A 17,432-nucleotide genomic window follows, 5' to 3' on the forward strand; every position below is an offset into this window, starting at 1 on the left:
TGTTCTTGGGGGGTTGAAACTGCAGTTAGGTATTAAGTCTTGGTTTGCTGAGTTAGCCTAAGTGACACCATTTTGGGCCTGTGGTTTCCTTTCTAACATGGGGCTCCGTGCCTGGTGAGGAGATCTTCTTAGATGTCTGCAGTGCACATTTTAGCATACCCGCTGCCATCCAGGGAGAGAAAACTGAGGCCCCAAGAGGTTCAGCAATTTGCTAAACGTCACCCAGAAAGAACGTGGTGAATCCAGGTCTGTCTAAAACCCACATCTGTTCTTTTCCTAGCACATTCAGGCATTTGTCCGACAACTATTTATCAAAAGCCTACTATGGGCCAAGAATTGAAGTTCAATGTCTGTCTGAGCCCAGCTGTCCAAAGAACAGCAAATATTTCACAGAAATGACAACATTAAGGGCAGGAGGACATCTGCTATCTAGACAAACCATACCACACACATTTTTCTTAAACTAGTGAAGTTTGGGGGAGAGGTCCTGAACCCCAAATATGTATAATTCTAGATTTTACCGTATTATCTCAAAATGGCCCAAAACAATGGGTAAACCAAAGCATGAAGAGTTGAATCATGGGACCACAGAACTGGAAGGAGCCTCCCAAAAGTACTAGAACACCTTCTTTCCAATGTTTTAAGTTCTCTGGTGCCTGGGATGGTAGGGTAGCAGGACCATGACCTATGTGGTCCCTGGTTCCTGTTTCTTCCCATTAAGACACTCCCTCACCTTCTACACATTCCCCACGTTGCATCAGGAGGTGACCAGTTGCCTGAGTAGCTCTAGGACTCTCGCCTATGGAGTATCCTAGGTTTAGGAGGGCAGTCTGCTCATCAGATCACTCTTGCAGACTCGAGCAACATTTCTTTCATTGATAATAAATAGCAGGATCACATAAGATTGGGCTATCAGGATGGTACTGATGTGCTTCTTTGGGGACTTCTGAGCTACCAAGAGCCACTGCCAAACCCTTGGGCTTGAGCCATGTGTGGGCCCACACATCTGTCTCTTCCACCTGTGTCCCATGTATCTTTTCTGCTCTATACTGCCTCAGGCTATGGACGGCAGCAGGCATCCTTCTTCCTGTGGACCCCCTGCCTCTGGCCCTCAGAATGCTCACCCCACACCTTCCACAGGCTCTGTGTCAGGAAGTCCTCTAAGGGTGGCTGTCCTCTCCCTCCCAAGGCCTTTCAAAATCAATGGCCATTCACTAACTGGTCCCTCTGATGGATGCCTTTTCTTGCCTCAAATCAATGTAGTGACATCGTACTCTCTGGGGTGGGCTTCAGCCATGCCAGATGAGAGACGGACATTCCCTGGGACAATGAGATCCCCCTCCAGTTTCTCCCTCAGATCACGGCTGGTCTCCTGTCCTCCCTGCTCCTGCTGGGTGCCGAAGGTAGGTCAACACTGGAAGAGATTATACTCCAGGAGTGCACCCCAGGCCTGCACAGCCTATGGAGTTCAGGGGTATGATCATAAGACATGTTATTCTGTTTATGCTCTGAAAAATCCAAACAGTAAATTTAACATGACCAAAAAAGAAGTCTCATTCAGACTTCCCTATAGGTCAGACTTGCCTTTGTGGTTTGTGGTCAACACAGGGCAGGGCAAACTTGCTGAGCCGTTGGAAGCCAGCATTCCCAGATGGTACAATGGAGGACACAGCTTCGGGAGTGTCAGGCAGCTGCGGAGACAGGAAGGTCTGTACCGTCTCAACACAAAGAGGCTCGAGGAGCCACAGTATATTTGCTGTGGCAGAGAGGAAACTACCCAGGAATGGCACATTTGACAATAAAGAACAGGAGGAATCTTGACATTTACCTGATTAGACAGTAGGGACTTAAGTACCTCTTCTCTAACCACTATTCCAAATCTTCTGTTAAAAAAAAAATCACTGTATCTCACATGGGCCCATGAATTCTATCACATAATTTTACAATTATTTTGCTCATATGTACAAGTTCCCCTCAAAGTTTTTTGTCTGTGGTCCCACACAGCTTAGTGGCAGCCTGGCCTCAAGGGAACATCCAGTGTGTCCCTCCTCTGAGTGCCCCCCCACTCCCTAGGCCCAGGCCACCTCCACCCCGTCCGTGAGCTTCTGCAAACCATGCCCCTGAGTGCCCTTGAGTGATTCCCCCCCCTCTCAATTTTTTCAGCCCTGAGAGTCCCCGTCACACAATTACAGCTTTTAGTATATTTGAAAGCAGCTTCTCAGGGATTAAAACACATGTCAAAGTTCATTTCAAACTCGTTACAAGGTGGAGAGAGGCCTCTAAGCAGACATTTCTCTCTTGGCAATGACATGTTATTGGGGGAAAAATAAGGAAGGAATCATTGTTAAGTGGGACACAGTAAAGGATGTCGGCTTCGACTCCTTGCGAGATTGGTTCAAGGCCATTAATCAGCTCCCAAGGCTGACTATCAGCTGGGTGGATTTTCGATGCTGGGCTTTTAAGCTCATTAAAATAAATCAGAAAATTGCTAGAGCATTTGATCAAGACCGTAAATTATTCCCCGAAGAAGCAGCCACTCAAACAGGCCACAGACTTTTGACCCGGTTCAGATTTAGGACAATTTTCTTTCTAATAGATACCGTTTCTTGTGTCCGCTCCATAAGTGGAAGTTAGGGAGTTTATCTGTGGCTAAATGAAGACTGTGGAATGAACAGCACACACTGGCTGGGGAAATTGAGTAAGCCATCCCTCAGAATGGGGTCCATGAACACAGCCATGGGTGGGAGGCAGCACTGGGCCACGGTGATGTATTGGCGGGGGGCTGCTCCTCAGGCTGACGCTCCTGGAGGTCAAGTCCACTCTGTGGTTACGGAGATGAGGCTTGGTCTAAACGAAAACTCCCGCTTTTCCACCTCTAGACCAACCAGCCAGCCACGGGACAAACACACCTAAACTCCTACTCCAAAGCAAAACAAAGCCAAACTGGGAGAGCAGACGATGCTTTGTTTACATACATGATGCAATCGACTCCGAGGGTTGTAGAATGAAGTAAGGAAAGAATGAGGCATGAACACGGGAACCAGGTTTCTATTTTTGCTTCTAGGACAAAACTCAATATTTCATGGGGGACTTGCTTCTGCCTGGATCTTGTCCCCCGAACATGCCTGGTCCGGGACACGCGAGGACAGAACACATCATTTCCTGGAACCAGGCAGCAGGGAGGAGCTCCCCATCCTGCAGCCAAGTTTTTCTGAGTCCTCATCCCTGCTCATCTGCACCAGGGGGACTGGACCAGCTCTTGGGGTTCTCCCAGTTGGTAAAATGGACCCATCAGGGAGAAGTCCATCTCCTTCCAATGAAGGGTACTCAAATACAAAGACCGAGTTCTCAACTCACAAGGGCTTTAGATTCCTGGTCCATAAAACAAAGTAGTGCAGCTCCCCCGTCTCAGCAGGAGGCACCTGCTCCCCTGGGAGCCCTGTTGGACATCACGTCATTTGGGAAATTTTGTGATTGGAGCATATTTCAGAAGTTAGAGCCAAACAGATGGCTTTTCTTGGTCACCACATACAGTTGTATCAATAAGAAGTGGATTATTTGTTTCTATCAATGTCAATATTGGGTGATACAATTAGCCAATCCAGTTCCCAGTGATTGTAAAAAGTAGTAATAAACTTTATGCCAAATGCTGTTGGATGCTGACCTCTCCTCTCCCCCTGCACCTTTCTCCTTTGTCCACATCCACGTAGAAATTGAGAAAAGTAACTCCTCCCTTTCCTAGCCTCCCCTGTAACCATTAATGGTCAGGTAAGATGGTTCTGGCCAGTGAGACATAAACAGAAATTCGAGGGCCTCTGGGAGTCTTTGTGCTTTCTTTGTATTAGAAGAGTTAGTGGCTCGGACGTTACTACCCCTTCTTCCTCCCTCAAACGTTACGTAATGCCTGGATACAGAGCAGCCATGTTGCAACCATGAGACAACAAACATAAGGACCAAAGGCCAACAAACTACTGAAAGACCAGAAGAGCATCTTCAAAAATTCAATTCCAGAGAGCGTGGGCGGTGTAGTCAGGAAAGGACCCGACCCTTGGTTTCGGCTCAGGTCATGTGAGGCTCTGCACTCAGCGCAGAGTCTTCTTAGAACTCTTCCTTCCTCTCCCTCTGCCCCTCCTCCCCCAAAGAAATAAAATCTTTAAAAAATTCAATTCCGTTGAGTACACTAAATTTCCTGTCAAATTTTAGCCTCTTCGTAGTGGGTCTCCCTTTTACATTTATTTTAGTTGGATTTTTGGTTTTTCCTTTCTTTTTTTTTTAGTTTAAGTACAGTTGACACAGAGTGTTAGATTCATTTCAGGTATACAACATAGAGATTAGACAACTCTGTATGTCATGTTACACACACAGTGTCATTGTTATTGATTTTTAAGGAAGTAATCTAAGTATAAAGTATGACAATTTCCCAGTTAAATTCAGAACTTAATCTCTTATGTCTAGATAAGGTTCATGAAAACTCTAAACCCTGAATGAATAACATTAGTGTCATGCCTAGCTTTACAATTAGTTTTTATTTTATCATATAATATGCTCCATCCGTAATGAACACTGTGATGAAGGTTGGGAGGATCGTTCTGCCTCCTGTTTCAATAAGATGGGAATATGATTACCTTCCCTTTATCCCTCCCCAGGATGTTTCATGGTTCTCGATTTAAGTCCGCAGGGTGATGAGCTCCTCTAAGAAACCTGGTTACGTACGACCCTGCTGACATACCATGGCTGGTGGACAGGACCTTTAATAACAGGTGTAATCCTGTGAGGCTGGGTGAAGAGGAACCATTTCTAATGTACATTCCAGGAGCTCCCTACCCAGAGTCGTCTATGGTCAACCCTGGCAAGTAAACAAATAACAGAATAACGTTCATCTATTCCAGGGACTGGCAAGCTATGGCACACAGGCCAAATCTGGACCACAACTCCATAAATACAGTTGTATTGGAGGATAACGAGCTATCACCTCACGCCAGTCAGAATGGCTAGAACCAAAAAGGGAAAAAGTAACAAGTGTTGGCCAGGATATGGAGAAAAGAGAAGGCTCATGCACTGTTGGTGGGAATGTCGATTCGTGCAGACGCTGTGGAAAACAGTGTGAACATTCCTCAAAAAATTAAAAATAGAGTTACCATATGACACAGCGATTCCACTACTGGATATTTACCCAAAGAGAAGGAAAACACTCCTTCGAAAAGATATAGACACCTCTATGTTTACTGCAACATTATTTCCAATAGCCAAGATATGGAAGCAACTCAAGCATTCATTGATAGATGAAGGGATATAGAAGATGTAATATACACACATAATGGCATATTACTCAGCCATAAACAAGAATGAGATCGTGCCATTTGAGCCAACACGGATGGACCTAGAGGGTATTATGCTAAGTGAAATAAGTCAGTCAGAGAAATACAAATACCATGTGATTTCACTCATGTGTGGAATGAAAAAACAAAACAAACAAAAAACAGGCTCTGAAATACAGGGAACAAACTGGTGGTTGTCAGAGGAGAGAGGGGTGGGGAAATGGGAGAAATAGATAGAGGAGACTTCCAGTTATAAATTAAATAAGTCATGGAGATGGAAAGTACAGCCTAGGGAATCAGTCAATAATATTGTAATAACATTGTACAGTGACAGATGGTGGCTGCACTCACTCCGGGGAGCACTGAGTAGTGTACAGAACTGTTAAATCAATATGTTGTACATTGTATCTTAATTATACTTCAATAACACATATAGATATATATTAATCTATATGCAGTAAAGTCTTAATTGAACACAGTCATGCTCATTAGCTTCCATACCTTCTATGGCTACTTTCAGGCTACAACAGCAGAGTTGAGTGGTTGCAACTGAGAAGATATGATCCTCAAATATTTATTATCTGGCCCTTCACACAAAAGGTGTGCTGAATCCTAAGCTATCCTGTTAATTCAGATTGCCAGTGACAAAGGAAACAGACCTATACTTGTACAGCATCCTTCTATTTAAAAATTAACTTTGGAGGGCACCTGAGTGGCTCAGTCAGTTAACTGGCTGACTCTTGATTTCAGCTCAGGTCATGATCTCATGAGGTTGAGCCCTGCGTTGGGCTCCACGCTCAGTGGGGAGTCTGCTTGAGATTCTCTCTCTCCCTCTGCTTCTCCCTCCTACGTACACTATTTCAAATAAATAAATAAATCTTTAAAACATAAATAAATATTAGCTTTGGAAACATCTACTCTATTTACAGCAGCGATTTCATGTATAATTTTATTATTTTATTCCTGCATGAAGAGATGACTATCCAGAAAATTTTGAACAAAGTGACACACAAAAAAGTTAGATAACACCTTTTAGCCCCTTTGTAATGAAAAGGACAGGTAGAAATAACTTATATAACCTATCCAGATGATGGCTAGAATTGCACATTACAAACTCATCACCAACAGAAAACTGATTTATAAAACTACACTGTTGGTAAAATTCAGATCTGCCAACTTTAAGCCTGAGACATTGGACTTGACCAAAGGGGCAGGGGGAGAAAAACAAGGGGAAACTTTAGGTCTGGCCATAAAAGAAAACTCTGAGCTGCAGGTACTATAATCAAGAAAATTTGATGAGGACAAAAGCTAACTGATTAATCAGCTCTTCACGATAAATTTTAAATGGAAAAGAATTTATCCTGATGAAAATCACTTTTGAGAAATAAGAATGGAAAATGCTTCATTAACTTTAGAAAAATAAAAATGATTTAACTACTCCATACGATTGAAATTGATTAGTGAATTAAATTGGCTGTATGGGTTTTATCCCAGAAAATACATCAATGAAAATTCATCAGGAGTCACACAGATTTGAATTCAGCATTCCTGTTTAAGATGGCACATTCTCGGGGGTCCTCAGTTTGTTTTGTGTGTGCCTCCCTGGTTGGGGGATGGCCCTGGACAGGCCTGGGGTTCTGTTTCTGTGTCAGTAGAGGGAGTTACTATGAAAGCAGATACAGAAAGTACTGTTTTCCAGATCTATTTTCTCTATTCAGACCATCTTGCACCTGTATTATTACAGCAAGGTGGCTAGCCTCCACGTGTTTGCTCTGGCAGCCATGTAGTTGGGAAAAGTCTACCAGGGACAGTACTGCTCGCCATTTAATAAGTTTAGATAAGGAATGGCTGTCCAATGGGAAAATGTTGTCACCCTTTTCCCACCAAATCTCCATACCGATGATGATAGAGATGCTGTCCTTCTGGGCCCGAGTTTTATCTCTTGCGAAAACTGAGTTCCAGAAATAGTGTTTATGTAACGATCAGTTCTTCTTCCATGGAAAACATTGCAAAGAAATTGGGGACGAGAAATCTGAGGAAGTGCCTTCCTGCCCCAAACAGGAAGGAATGGAGAAGTCAGGGTGCAGTGAGGAGGCCAGCCACAATAGGGGTGCCAGCAAAAGCTGCCAGCCAGAGCCAGCCCTACAGTGGTGGCCAGGATTCCTGGGTCACCACTGGGGCGCCTCCTTGTCATTGTGGAGAGAGCTAGGTGACATGTCCTGTCTGAAATTCGGTATGAAGAGAAGTGCCCACGATAGTTGCTTTGCCCATCTTACCAATAGAGGGACCAGCTGCCTTATCAATGGTTCCATGGCAAGTGGTCAAGCTGTCTGTTCATTGGGGCTTGGCCCAAGATGTCATGTTATGAGCCAAGGTGGAAGAGGACTCTATTTGGTTTGCACTCACAATATTTAAAAACAAACAAACAAAAACACTGAGGTGGTTGGACCACTACACTACTTTACCAACAGTAGGGAGTCTGATGGGTGTATGAATCTCTTTGAACATCCTGTCCAAACATCCCTGCTCCCTGTTTTGGTGAAGAATTCCATCTGTGTATGTTCTTCAACAGAGCCTTACTGGGAGAACCCAGCCACTGTGTCTCCTTAGTTCTTGTTTTTCTACTGCATGCCATTCCCTTGGATCTCAAAGTGTTTCTAAGAAGACACCCTGGCTATCTGAGTAAGGGTAAGGAATTTGGCTAAGGGATCTGAAAGTCCTCCCTTCTCCCTCTCCCCTGGGTAGTAATGTTAATGGCGACTTTCTGGAGTCAAGGTGGCACTGTGGATCATGAATGGTGGGACTTTCTGGCAAGGTCAGAAAATTGGCACCCCAGTATTAGAAAGCCTAAATTCATACCAGTGGTCCTCAAGTATGACCCTGTTGCCCAAAAAGGATGATATGTCCTCCTAAAGATTCTAGGCAAAGGAAAAATATGATTCTTCTCAGCTCCTTGCTCCAGACATTAGTGACCCACTATGCCAGGAACTGCTTCTCATACCTGAACCCATTTAAGTGATTTCCCAGGCCAGAGCAGAGAGACCATCACATAACACCAAGCACTGAAATTATGAATCCCAGAGGTCTTCTCCAGGAGGCAAATACCCAACCGCACTCTCTGGGTTATTCCATGTCATAAGCTAAAACTATTGATCAGACTGTCAATTAATATTTACCAAGCACACATAAACAGACTACAGTTACAAAGGAGATTAGGAGACTGAGAGAGAATACCATATACAGTCTTATGCCAGGAAATACCAAAGCCTATGTGACAATGACAATTCTCCAGCAAAATTCAGATCATCGATACAAGCTTGGGAAGTACTAGAAAACTTCAGTAAATAATTGAGGAGTGCACAACAAAGTTCTGCTGAAGTCCTATCCTCCAGAAAGACACCATGCCCGAGGGGGGAAACGGCAAGTTCTATCCACTTCTGAGGGACCGATAATTCTCATCTTTTGTGAAAAAATTACTGAGCACATATTCTTTTTTTTTCTTTAAAGATTTTATTTATTTATTTATTTATTCAACAGAGATAGAGACAGCCAGCGAGAGAGGGAACATAAGTAGGGGGAGTGGGAGAGGAAGAAGCAGGCTCATAGCAGAGGAGCCTGATGTGGGGCTCGATCCCACAACGCTGGGATCACGCCCTGAGCCGAAGGCAGACGCTTAACCACTGTACCACCCAGGTGCCCCACTGAGCACATATTCTATATCAGGTCTGGACCCAGCCCTGGGAGGCACAACACAGGAAGTTCTCCAGCCTTCCAGGGTCTTATGTCAACCTAGGGAGGTACTATGTATGCACCTGAAGATGTTACCTGTGAGATCACAGCAAAAATTATAAGATGCTGCTCCTTCCTAAGCACTTCTGATGTGCAGGTCACCCTTCTAAGACTTCACACCTGCTACTCCCCTTCCCTTCTCCGTAACAGAGCATGTGGTGAAAGGGTAGAACGTACTATGCACCATAGTTCTTTGGGCATGGGCATTATTTTTGATCTTGTATCATATACTCTTGAATTAAGGTCAGGGAACAAATCGGGCTCATTGTTATAGTCTCTGCAAGCCCCAGGAGAAAAATTCGTATCTCAAGGGTTGTGATGGGTATTTGGCACACAGTGTGCTGTCACTCATGAAAGGTTGGCTGGGGATGTGGTTTTCAGCCAGGTGGCTGGGGAGAGAGCTAACTCTGTTGGGCTGACAGCAAGCAGAAATCAACGGTAATCTGACCCTCCACCCGACCCAGAGCCGAAGGTCACTATCTTGTGCACTTTGTCCACCCTCTGCCTCTCTGGGCTCCCACACTGCCGTTTGGCCTCCCCGGGCTTTCATCCATGGCCAGCAAGAGCCCAGTGGCACCCAACTAGTCTTCAGCCTAGCTCCCCTGCGCTCCTGGGCAGTGTTTCCAACACACAGAGGGCCCTGTAAGGACAAATTCAAATTAAATAATAAGAGACTCTGTTCTGTTCTCCCTGTTGAGAGTGGGGGAAGGGATCTCCCCTTCCCCATCCGTTTTTTCAGAGCACTTACCTTAGAAAACTTGCGTTGTCAATACAATTCTCTTCTTTTTGAAATAAAAACAGGACGGGCCAGAGCTCCCTTATCTCCCAGTCCCTGAGGCCGTGCATAGGAGCCTAAGCTGAGTGGGGGCCCAGCTCCACGCTGCCAAACTACCTCGTGTCATTAAGTTGTGAGAAGTGTGCCTCTCCTTCAATTAGCAGATGGTCACTCCAATTACCAGGTAAAGTTAGACGGACTCTGCATGACCAGAGTGCCATCGTGTCCTCTTACTCGAGGACTAGCTGTCGTCTGTCTTGAGAACGTGTGTGTAATGGTGGTATCTTGCCATCTTTTCATGGATTCCCTGTGATGCCCACCACATGCGGTTTAATGCTTATTCACTCATAAAAGTGTTTTCTTTCTCTATGGCTTTGTGGAGAGAATTGCCGAGTTGGGAGAAGACTCTGTTTTTTAATTAAATGTCCCCAACAGTGCCCCATAACTGCTTGTCTAATGCATGCATGGCTCTGCCACATGTCCCACAGGCCGCCTTACTAAACTCCCTGCTTCCTGCCCCCACAGCTCCCTCCCATCTGTTGTTCACATGGCATGCAGTGAGGTCTTTCTTCAGTGTAAATCATATCACTTCCCTCTAGGACCAAGACTGTCCAAAGGCGGCCCATTGCAGTTAGTGAAAAATCAGAAGCCATTTACACAACCTGACCACTGCCTTCCTCGGTAAGCCCTAGTACACGCTCCTGCTTGTCCTCCGGGCTCCGGCCACTCTGACCTCCTTCCTGTCCTCTGAACACAGAAACCACCACCCAGCATGATCTCTTCCTCGATCTGTGAGCAGGGGCTCATTACTCGTCAGTTCGAATCTCACCCTTCAGAGGCCTCTGTGAGCACCCCAGAGGAGCACCTTGCCCCACACCTTATCCCATGACTCCTCCTTACCGTCCTTATACCGGGATCATCGCATGAAATTATACGGTTTACGTATTGAACTCTGGATGATGAGCTGCTCCGAGGGCTGATTTTGTTCGTGGCAATAATTCCACATCTTGAACCTCAGAACCTGTCTGGCCACAGGTGGGTCTCGAAAATCTGTGTGTCCACCAAGGTGGAGTGGCCCTGGCTTTCTTGGTGAACTGGTCCATGAGTGCAGCAAATTAGCACAAGAAATTTGGAGAGGGACCTAAAACCATCCTGCGCATGAGAGGGCTCAAACTAGTAGCTGGTCTATTAAAATTCAGCCCCTTTTTGTGAACATTCCTTCTGCTTGAAATGATAGAATATTTCTATCAACTCCTAAACTCCGCTCTTTACTGGATGTTTCCAAGCACTCTTTTACATGTTCACCAGGTTTCAAACAAACAAACAAACAAACAAACAAACAAACAATTTAAAAATCTATTTTTTTTGAGTAGGTTCCACGCCCAGCATGGAGCCCAATGAGGGGCTTGAACTCACGACTCTGAGTTCAAGCCCTGAGCTAAGATCCAGAGTCGGACGCTTAACCAACTGAGCCACCCAGGTGCCCCAACAAATAAGAAATCAAAAGGCTAAAGCTTGTGAAAACAAGTACCTGTGTATACTACCATCGGGGACCCCGAGCCAGCACCTTTGGCCTAAGGCTGCTTTTCTTAATAGATTTGTTCGCACTTACGTACACCCAAAAAGCTGTCTCATTTGCTACAATGTAATAAATCCATGCAGGCCAAAATGGCGTCTTTGCTATGGTGTGAAAATAGGAAGCATTTGAAGGATTGACTTTTCCTCTGGAAAACTTGCCAGTGCGGTTGAGATGGGGTGAAATCATCTGATCGTGTGGATTTCCACAACTGTTATTTTCACCCCAGGCTCTGCCCACTGGTGACATCTGGTTTGATGGGGCCACTTGAGAGCCACGGCGATGGGGACTAGAGTCTTCATCTTGGCTGGCCCGTCCTTGGGCCACCCCCGTGCCCTCTTTTCTCTCTCTTCTACTGGGAGACCACGTTCTGGAGACTTGTTTTACCAATCACTCAGGGACCACCACCGCCATCTGCAAGGGGAGGGGGAGGGCTCAGGAAGCAGCTTCGGTTTCACTTCTTTGAACCGTAAGGAGCTGAGTTCAGGCCTGTCAAAGCTTCTCACACACTCTCTTGCAGGTGGCACGTGCATTTTCTATTTCTCTTGTGTGGACGATCCTGCAACCAGTGAGGTCAGAGTCTCCACTGGAGTTTGCACAAGTGTGTTTGCATTATGTTTGTTTCACTTAAATCCCTCATGCTTTGTTCACAGTAGCCAGGAGGTGGAAGCAATGCAGGTGTCCACTGATGGGTGAATGGGTCAGCATATGTACATGTATGTACAAAGGAATATTACTCAGTTTCAAAAAGGAAGGGAATCCTGACCCAGGCTACGACGTGGCTGGACCTTGAAGACATGATGCTGAGTGAAATAAGTCATCCGCAAAAGGACAAATACCATATGATTCCACTACTAGGAGATCAAATTCATAATAACAGAAAGAGGATGGGTGGTGGCAGGGCCTGGCGGAGGGGAACGGGAAGCTGTTGTTTAATGGGGACAGAGCTTCAGTTTGGGAAGATGAGAAAGTTCGGGACCTGGATGGCAGTGATGGTCACACAACATGGTGAATGTACTTAATGCCCCTGAACCGTGCACTTAAAAATGGTTACGATGGTCACTTTACGTTAACATATTTTACCACAAAAAGACTCCAGGAAAGAATTTAACTCATAAATTCTCTAAATAATTGGCTGTGCTTATCAGCTTAACAAAAGACCAGAGCCAGAAGCACGCAGGAGGAAAAGGTGGGTAATAACCAGATCACTCATTGGCTCAAGGAACGATGCTCAGGGCTGTGCTCGCTGTTTGGGGGCTTCCCGCTCAGCACTGCTGGCCCCCAGTACCCTGCCTGCCCCCCGCACCCTTGCAAACAGCTCACTCAAGACTCCCACCCGCCAGCTCCCTCCTGCCCTCACCTCCTGCCCTGTCCCCTGGGAGGCTGATTGACATGAATGGTGCCACAGGGCTCGCATGGCTTTCCGTTGGTCCCTGCCAGTGGGGGAGATGATCCTTATTGATCGTGCCCACCACTCCCGCAGCCCCCGCTTCCTATAGGAGTCTCTCCGGGGACTACACCCTCTTCAATCAGCTCCTGCCCGGCCCCCCCTTCCTGGAAAAGCCCCCCTCCTGCCCCCTCCCAGATGTGGATGTTCTAAAGGTGCCCTGCTGCCCCAAGCCCCGGGGAGCTGCTCAAGCTACTGTGAGTTTTCCTGTCTACATCCTGGTCAACAAATCATTGATGAAAGTCTTCTCGGTTGTCCGGTGGGTGTAACTCCTGTTTCTTCCCAGGACTCTGACTTTACTTTTTAAAAGAAAAATGTCTCATGTACATTTAGGGGAGCTTGGGAAAGGGTATCAAAATTCAAAGAGTGACGATATCTTAAATCCAAAGTGTTTGCTTTGGTGCGACTGAGAAAACACGTGCCGTTCAGTAATACTCAGTAATACTCTGCTTCCAAGCTCCTGAAACAAATCCAGTCTTTACATAAAAGGTTTAACACAAAGTTGCTGCTGTTGTTTTTAATTTGATTGATTTCTTCTCACTTTGGTCTAGATCAGAAACATTATTTCAAACATCCTCGTTTCCCCAGGATTTTCAGAACATGTGGCGTATGAACACTGGGCTGAACAACAAATGGGGGCTGAGCAAGGAAGAAATCTGTTACTCGGGTGTTCAGGGTTTAATTAAATGTGTTCTCCACTCCTGATTTCTTTTTCCTGAGTCAGCCACATGCTGCTATACTGTCAAATGTAATTCTTCGAGCAGCTCTTTGGGACCACACTGGAAAATCCGGAAGCTCTGTTTCCTGAAGGCGCCACCAGGTTTGCCCTGGACAAAACCAGAAGCGACCCTGGAGACTGCAGTGGACATCAGTCACTTTTCAGCACCTGTGGGTCTCGGGTAGAATCTAGAAGGGCTGTTAGTTAGAAGCTCTGTCCCCCTCGGGCTCAGGGGCAGGTGCCCGGCATTTGAGTCCAGAGCACAGATGTATAAACGGCTCCCAGTCACCCCAGCTTCCGACCCTGCTGCAGGAATGTTCCTGTTCGCAGATTTTTTTTTTTTAAGATTTTCTCTTTTCATTTGAGAGAGATAGCAAGAAAGAGCAGGAGCAGGGGGGAGGAGCAGAGGGAGAGGGAGAAATGGACACCCAGCTGAGCAGTGAGCCTGATGCAGGGCTGGATCCCAGGACCCCTCTGGGATCACGACCTGAACCAAAGGCAGACGCACAACCGGCTGAGCCACCCAGCTGCCCCCCTGTTCGCAGCTCTTGGATCTCCCCCAGGTCCTGCTCATCTTCATGCCCACTTCCTAGTTTTCCTATCCATTGTCCATTTTCTGGGTTTCTCTTTTATAAGCAGCTTTATTGAGATATAATCACATATTACACAATTCACCTATTTTACGTATATGATTCAACAATACTTAGTATGTTCACAGGTATATGCAACTATCACCACCGTCCATTTCAGCACATTTTCATCATATCAGAGAAACCCCGGATTCTATAGCTATCACCCCACTTCTACCCCACCCCCCACTCTCCCTTCGCCCCTGGCAATCACTAACCTAGTTGCTGTCTCTACAGATTTTCCTGTTCTGGACTTTCCTCTGAATGGAATCATAGAATATCTTAGTCCATTTGGGTTGCTGTAACAAAGATACCACAGACTGTGGGGCTTAAACAACCAACATTTGTTTCTCACAATTCTGGAAGCTGGGAAGTCCAAGATCAAAGCCCCGCCAGATCTGGTGTCTGGTGAGAACTCATTTCCTGCTTCATAGATGGCTGTCTTTTCCCTGTGTCCCCAGTGGTGAAGGGGACAAGGGGGTTTTCTTGAGCCTCTTTTCTAGGGCAGTAATCCCATTCATGAGGGCTCCACCACCAAATACCATCGCCCTGGAGGTTAGGTTTCAACCTATGAGTTGGGGCCGCGAGGAGGGGACCCAGACATTCAGTCTATGGCATACAATACATGGATTTTTGTGACTGGTTCTTTCACTTGGCGTAATGTTTTCATGGTTCCTCCACGTTGTAGCATCTGTCGGTGTTTCATTCCTTGTCATGACTCGCTCATATCTACTGCATTTTGGTTATCCGTTCATCAGTTGATTCGCGTTGTTTCTCCTTTTGGGCTGTTATGAATAATGTTCTACACACGACCATGAGCAAGGTTTTGTGTGGACGTGCAGTTTCATTTTGGAGCGATATGCCTTGGAGTGGGATTGCTGGATCACGTGGTAACTATGTATAATCATTTGAGGAACTACTAGACTCTTTTCCAAAAATGTTACAGGTTTTACATCCCCACCAGCTCACACAGTTTTTAATTGCCTAAATTAAACAGGAAATTATATTTATACATCAGTTACAGTAATCGAACCCGTGACTGTAGTAGTTCATATCATAGTACCGGGATGAAGAAAAGTTCTATCCAAAATGAGTGACTCGTACGTTCCTTTACGTCCTCACAGCTAGGACTGACAGTCAGTGACTTTATAAATTATCTTTTCATGGGAGCCTAAGCTAATAAATCCCTTTGAAAGCTGGAGCATAAGGATTGCTATGAGATTTTATGAAAGCCATTAGCTCAAAGGAGACAAATAGTTCTTCTCCTGAGCCATTCATCCGCACGAACATAGCATGTGTTTGCTGCCTAATGGCGCCTTCCCAACGTGGGAGAAGACAATTTATGAGAGTCTGAAAATGATGTGTCAAAAAGACGAGATGAGAAGTGACAAAAGATGAGATGTGTGAAGAGTTGCTGAAGATAAACCTTTACCACAAAAAGATGGGAATTAAGCCTATGTCAATTACTAAATAAGCAGCTGGACCGTATGATGTAGGAGAGAGCTCAAATGAGATATTTGTAAATATATTAATTATTTTAATAAGCCCAGCAACATTATGGAGAATATAAAAATCTCTGCAATGAAAGGATTTTTTTTTTTATTCCATCTCTTTTGCTATGGAAAAATTTTACAAACTACCGGTGACTGTCCTTCCTCCTACAGGATGGAAGCTGCTTCAGGACATTACTCTGCATTATTCACACCCAGAGCCAGGTGACTTGTTGGCAAAACTCCCCGCTAATTGGCTTCCTGGAGCTTCAGGTCTCCCTTACTCCAATCTCCCTAGATGTGAGCTCAAAATAAAATTAAGGTCCAGGGGTCTTGCTTGATGTCATAGAAAATCTGAGGGCTCTCCTCGAAGCTAGGCTGGACTCACCCCAGGACCCTGGGACAGGTTGTGTAATTGTGAAGACTTCTGGATTGGGGACGATCCAGGACAGCTGAGTGTTCTGCCTGTATCTTCTGGGATAATTCCTCTGGTGTATCAGAGGGAGCCTGACATGGTGCTTGGACTTAGGATGGAAGGTTCCTTCAGATGCAGAGCAAACTCCCCATAGCATCTTTGGGAAGGAGGGAAGGAGTCTCCCAGACTCATCCCAATCCATAGTTCCTTTGGGTGATCTAGGGGAGATTTAGGGGTGGATTAGTAGCTGGGACAGGAAATCTTCTGCAGAGGAATTAGGATCAGGACAAAGGATACCCTCACAGAGCCAATGGGGCCAATGCCATGGGAGTGTCTCTATCTCTCGCATGCTGCGTTTTCATCCAAGCCAGGAGGCCCCAGTGATGGCAGTGATGGCCCTGTACCAGCCCCCACACCTCCCCTGGGTCTACCTGGGGAGTGCTTGTGCACCCCCAGGTGGAGCCTTCCCCAAAGGTAACTGAACTGATGCTTTTCATCAGTTCTGAAGACTGGAAGCTCAGACCAAGTGTAATTTGATTTAGAAAATGATGTGTAACAGGGATATTTTTTTGACACTAAATCCCAAACCAGTGTATTTTTACCTCCAGTCATGCTCGTTTCTGAGCTGCCTTGTGACGACTGTCCCATTAATTCCACCATAGTTATTGTCTCATGGGAGGTTTATCAGTGAGCTTTTGCTACTTAACAAACCACCTCCAACTTTAGGGCTTTAAAGAACACGTGTTTTTCATGAGTCTGTGGTTGGCGTTTTCCATCAGGCTCTGTGGGGCTGTCCTGTTCTGGATGGGCTCTGATGTTTGCACCTGAGCCGGCTCAGAAGGAGACAATGGAGCTGGGATGGCTCTGGACAGCAGAGATGGCTGGACCCTCTCTCCCTGCAGCCCCTCACCAGCAGAATACTAGCCAGGCTCATGGATGCGGGTGGTGTCAGAGGGGTTCTCAGCACCAGAGCAGAAGTCCCAACGTGTCCGGAGCCCAGGCCAGGCTGGTGAGGGTGGGGAGAAGTTGAAGGTGAGAGTGGAGCTCCCATGTCTGAAGTCATTGCCTCCACCCGCCCCAACACTCCTCTTAGTTAAACACACGGAGGGAGAGCAATGGAAAGCTTCCAGATGTTTGCAGGAGACTCCGAAGACAGTGCGCTGTGCACCAGGTTCTGTGTGCATCCGTGGGAGCAGACAGCCTCGCAGGGGGCTCGTGTGGGTACCAGACAAGAAGGGGCACCAAGGCTGTGCAGGTAGAGGGAGGCCTGCGAGC

Source organism: Ursus americanus, chromosome 6, assembly GCF_024610735.1.
Source record: "Ursus americanus isolate L20-20 chromosome 6, mUrsAme1.1.p, whole genome shotgun sequence".
NCBI classification, from domain to species: domain Eukaryota; kingdom Metazoa; phylum Chordata; class Mammalia; order Carnivora; family Ursidae; genus Ursus; species Ursus americanus.